This window comes from Carassius gibelio, chromosome B3, assembly GCF_023724105.1.
Source record: "Carassius gibelio isolate Cgi1373 ecotype wild population from Czech Republic chromosome B3, carGib1.2-hapl.c, whole genome shotgun sequence".
Classification (NCBI taxonomy): Eukaryota; Metazoa; Chordata; class Actinopteri; order Cypriniformes; family Cyprinidae; genus Carassius; species Carassius gibelio.
Genome location: NC_068398.1, coordinates 39,571,473 through 39,577,518, shown reverse-complemented (window position 1 = coordinate 39,577,518; position 6,046 = coordinate 39,571,473). Strand labels below are relative to the sequence as shown.

The 6,046-nt window shown below is 32.9% G+C and overlaps 1 long non-coding RNA gene and 1 pseudogene across 1 annotated transcript; both read right to left on the bottom strand.

Annotated features, from left to right (window-relative positions):
• LOC127953367 (zinc finger protein 271-like) overlaps window positions 1-6,046 on the bottom strand; it is a 187,927-nt pseudogene that overhangs the window by 119,444 nt on the left and 62,437 nt on the right.
• Window positions 1,409-2,744, bottom strand: LOC127953541 (uncharacterized). Its single transcript, XR_008153307.1, has 2 exons — window positions 2,695-2,744; window positions 1,409-1,907 (listed from the first exon to the last, which is right to left on the bottom strand). It is a non-coding gene; the product is annotated as an uncharacterized LOC127953541 (long non-coding RNA).

Here is a 6,046-nt window from a genome sequence, read left to right as displayed (position 1 = left end):
TCCGTCGTGGCGACGTTATAGTGGAACGTCGCTGGAACGTGATGAGTACGTCCCAACGACCAAACTGTCACGTTATGAGGACGTTCCTATAAAGTACCATATTGGTCTCAGCTACGTACCACATAACGTTCCAGTGACGTAACTTTGTGATTCCCATATCCGTCATGGCGACGTTATAGTGGAACGTCGCTGGAACGTGATGAGTATGTCCTGACCATAGACATATAAATAACTAGACGCCTCATTGGTCGCTCTGAGCCGTTGCTGCGATACGTCAACGCGTCCGCCATGTTAGTGAGGGCAAGACTGCCTTAAAAATACATGGAGGTAAACGGGGAGCTGCGGTTTTTTCTGAATAAAAACACGATAATGTTCACATTTATCAACCGATTTCAACTTTGCCTCCAGTTATTTTAGTTAGGTTTGGAAAATTATTAATTTTAGTAAGGAATTGTGAAAGCTCACATTTGTCTCACTTGTTGATTTCGTTGATTATTTTCGGTTTACAATTCTAATGTTAATTTAGTATAACTGTGACATATGCATATAATTTAATTTGAACATACATTAAATGAAATGTAGTTGTTTTATTGCTTTCTCTGTGTTCAATGCCAACATTTTTCTTTCTTTTTTTCTCTCTTTCGTGGCTCAGATCAGAACACAGCTCATTCCCTTTGAAATTCTGTGATAAAATCTAAGTAATAAATCTTTAAACACTAGTAATTTACTATTGTTGAGAAAATTTAATAAAACAAGTAAATACAAATCAAAAAGTGACACTATAGCCTACAGATGAACTCCACAACAAATAACAACACATGTAACTGATAAAGCTATGGTTCCAGTGAAGATGAAAATATGCACTGATACAGTGCACAGTAGAAAAGTGATATGTTATATTAAAAAGTACATGTAGTACAACTTAAAGTAAAGTGAATAATATGAAAAGCGAGTACAACGCTACAATAACACATTCGATATAATAGATTTATAATAGTATAAAATTATTTGTATAATATAAATAATACCATAATAAATAACTTAACAACAATAGGTTAACAATAGCAAGAAGAATATGTAATATCAAGGGTGGAATAATACAGAATAGACAAAAATGAAGAATAAATGAATAGTTAATTAAAAAAATTGAAATGTAATTTTAAAATACTATTTGTTTAATAATTATTAATCAAATTAAGACACAATACAAAAAAATTGTGGACATGAGTTCCAAATTGTGTTTAATTAATGAGCTCCTTAAGTATAATATATACATGTATAATATATATATATATATATATATATATATATATATATATATATATATACATATATATGTGTGTGTGTGTGTGTGTATGTATATGTTCTATAATTAACATTACACACACTCATGCAGAAAACACACACATTTTGAAACAGTGATTTATTTTTCCATGTATGTTAACACATATGAATGTTTGGGTGTGAGGTTTACCTTGTACCACAAAATCTCAAAGTATAGTTATGTTTATCACAGACCAGAATATGAGATGCTCCCCTCAAAAACTTGATATTAATCAAAATTAATAATAATTATAACAACATCACAATGAATTTATCATGCTATTGCAGCTGGATTCACTATGAGTTCCTGTGTTTTTCATTTCTAGTCTATTAACATCATGTAGTTTTTGTGTAAAGACGCACGCAGAACATGATCAGCATTAAACAGCCTGTGCAAAGCTTTTTAAATGTAGTCTATAGTATTAGAATATGAGCTGGGTCGTTGTGTCGATTCATTCAGGGCTGCTCTGGGTTTAGTACAAACACAACACTAGTCTAGGGAGGTATAGTCTTGTCTCTTGGAAATGCAGAGACCAGCTTTCCTCAGCTTTCCTTAAGGCTGTCCTTGTCCTGTTTGCAAATGGCTAAAAGGGAAGAAAAAAGAATACATAGAATCAGTTCACAGTTTTATGAAAAGCAATGAAATCCTTATAATCAAGTGATGATGAACTTAATCAGTAACACTTTTGAATAACGGTCCATTAGTTAATATTAGTTAACTACTTTAATTAACATGATCTAAGCAAGAACAATCCTTCTACAGCATTCATTAATCTTAGTTGATGTTCAATTCAACATTTACTAATGCATTATTTAAATCAAAAGTTGTGCTAACAATGAAAAACTGTATTTTCATGAACAAAGATTAATAAATACAGTAATATTTAACCTCCTCCCCTCCGGGAGGCGTTTCAGGAGCCTGTGGACAAGGACCACAAGATTCAGGAACAGCTTTTACCCTAAAGCTGTCTCCTTGCTGAACTCTGCCCTCTGACACCCTTCAACACCCCCCACACCACACATAGACTCCTCCCCGTCTTCAACACTCTGATTTATTTATTTATTCACAACAAGCAAAAAACAGTAACTTGTTATTACTTGCACTACTGTCTGTTCATCCAGGAACACTGTATAATCCATTTGCACATTGTAATATTTTCTATGCACTTTACTGTCCATTGCAATACTGTAAATTATGTTCATAGTTCTGCCTATAGTGTACATACACTTTTACATAGCCCATCTGTATAGTATGTTGATAGTACACCTATCTGTATATCGTGCTTATAGTATTTAATATCTGTAAATTATGTCCATAATACTTTCCTGTATAGTTATTGTACGTATTATAGACCTTTATTCTGTACTTACTGCTTATTGCACTTCTGGTTAGATGCTAACTGCATTTCGTTGCCTTGTACCTACATGTGCAGTGACAATAAAATTGAATCTAATCTAATCTAATCTAATCTAATCTAATAAATGTATTGTTCATTGTTTTTTCATGTTCATTAATGAATTAACTAACATTAACTAAAGGACCATTATTCTAAAGTTTAACCACTTAATCTTTGTAAATAAGTAACGGTAGTGAAATTAAAGAGAGAAGCTTTAGCTCCATCATTAATCTAGACAGTCAAAGGGCTCACTCTGTATATTGTGCTCATAACACCATTTCGTTTATTATATAAACGGCAATATAAGTTAAAACGTAATAAGAATTAATTTAAACTTTGAATTCTTATAAAGTCTCAGCTTTCTCTGCTAACTACGCTAGCGATATTATTAATCGTCTGACACTTGTGGTTAATTAAGCTGTCAACATAATGTAAAAAATGACCAAAAAACATCGAGGAAGATCAGCTGAGTCTTACCTGTGAAAGATAACACCCCGAGAACTGTTTTTATTATCGTGTGACGGTTTGTAGGTGTCCAATCTGTCGATGAGTCAGGTATGTTTTCTTCTGTCCTGATGTGAGAGTTGCCCGCTCCAATATGGCGGCGACGTTGACGTGCGGTCGAGCGGCCAATGAGGCGTCTAGCTATTTATATGTCTATGGTCCTGACGACCAAACTGGCACGTTATGAGGACGTGACATTACAGGATCATATTGGTAATTCATATTTTCACCTCACCATTACCTTGAAATACATAAAGAACTAATAAACTCAATCCATCTCTGGTGCAAAAAATAAACCTTATGAAATCTAATTGTAATCTAATTATAGGGGATTCATAGTTAATACATTAATTACATACATGCAATGCAAACAAATACAAAAACATTACATTCTAATATAAAATAGACAAAAACACACTGCATTCATTCAGAAATCAATATTTATTCAGCACTACTTTCTACAAATACTAAGCCAAAACATTTTGAACATCGCACCTGTTCTTTAACCATGCAAAATGTTACTAAGTTATGAGCACAGAAAACTAAACACATCAATTCATAGATTACACAATATAAACAATAGAAAATTTTTGTCTTAAAGATGGGGAGATGGTTAATGACGTTATTAGTGAAAATTAAAAATAATTATCAGTAAACCTATTGATACAACATAATTTAGTGCAACAAAAAATACATGATAAATAGATATGAAACAAAAAGTAATCGTGCACATTTAGTACATAGAGGAAACGAATTAGTAAATCATGGACATGATTTCTTTCTTTTTCTTGCATGTCATGATCAGGGCTCTGTGCTCACTATCAGAGGATAAACCTAAACAATATAACAATTACCAAAGAACCATAATTTTTGAGCTTCTCAGAAGAAAAACATTCATAAAGCGTAAAGATATGAAAAATGAACAATATAGAGATTTCTAGCATCTCTCCTGTATTATTTGTCCCACCCGAAAAAACAAAGTTTTTTAAGAAAATGAGCATATCGACTTTCTCAGAAGAATCTGTGATCTGTGATTACTGACTGTGGAGAAGACTCTTTCAGACAGTGCTGAGGAGGCAGAGTTAGGTGCAGGACAGCTGATAGAGAAGAGGAAGAGTGTGTTTCTTACCCCAGCAGCAGAAGACAGGCTCTTCTGAGGGAAGGACAGGAGGCTTGATGCAGTGTTTTGCTGTAGAACAAGGCTTCTTCTCAGCACCTGATCTTCTTCAGAAAAGAGTTCCTCTAGTGTAGAGACAGACACTCAGACTTCTTGCAAACTGGAATCTTTCAATAACATTTAGCATATTATTGTAGTCATGTTCATTGTTTTTATTATAACACATGGCAAGCTTATGAGAAAATTGTTAAATGTGTTCTTCCTCCTCTTCTTCATCCTGGGCCTGCACTGTCAACATCCTCTGAGCTGAAAGGGAGGATCATCTTGTTAATGTTGCTCATGTATGTTCACAACCAGTCAAAAATCTGGAATCTTTTCTTTATGGTTTTCAAGAGAAGTCTCTTCTGCTCACCAAGGCTAGATTAATTTGATAAAAAAAATTTTTTAAAGTAATTGTAAAAAAAAAAAAAAAAAAAAGAAAACAGAAAGAAAGAAATAACAGTTTTCATACTCTTTTTTGAATATACTTAAAGATATTTATTGAAATAATTATGAGGCAAAGCTGAATTTTTCAGTAACTTTACTCCAGTCTTCAGTGTCACATGATCTTTTTCATATACTGATTTGCCGATCGGGAAACATTGCTGATTATCACAAATCAGTGCATTTACATGCACCCAATCGCATTATTGCCGCTAAGATCAAAGTGTACATCTGCTCATGACATACATGATGTAAATCACATCTGCAGTTAGCTTACTACGGTCCTTAGTTCCACTGAACTCTATTGGTAAAGAAGAAACTTGTGACCAAAGTTGGTTTTAGGGAAGCGCACCCCATATTAGAAATGATGGGGAAGAAAACTTAGCATTTCTGGAAAGTTGAATTTTTTCTTCATTATTATTTTATAAAACACAAAGTTCAAAACATTGAAAAAAAGGTAATCTTTTGTAAAATTACAAAAGTCTTCTCTACCACTGGTTTTCAATTTTATGCATTCTTGCTATTAGCCAACCACCCCCAAATAAAATAAATAAATAAAATAAATAATAAATAAATATAACTGTAGTGTAGACAAAATGTTTGGGCAGCACAACTGTTTCCAACACTGATAATAATCAGAAAAATTTATTGAGCAGTAAATGATCATATTAGAATGATTTCTGAAGATCATGTGACACTGAAGACTGGAGTAATGAATGCTGAAAATATAGCTGTGCATTATAGAAATAAATTAAACTTTTAAAATATATTTAAAACTTTTGACCAGCTGTGTACATTGCCACATTTAAATGAAAACTCAACTTGTAATAAACAATGCACACATTCTCAAAGAACTTACATTCTGGTGATTACTTCCTTCCCTCACTGCTGTCAGATCCCTTCAGTCATTCCCAGACCTCCTTGTTTTTAATCTTTCCCTCAAATCTACAGAAACAAACATCATTTTACAGACAATTTGGATAAGTCACGAATTGCAATAGTTATATAACTATAATCACAATGCTAAATTATAAATATATAATTATAAATATATATTGAATCGGCACACAAGTATCGGGATAGTATTGAATTGGCAGATTAGCGTATCATCCCAGCCCTAGTTACTACAGTCAAAACAATGAAACTCTCTTCAAGAGCGCACAATAACTGATATTTAAAACTGTTAAAAGAAAAGGCTCAAAATATTGCACACATATAATAC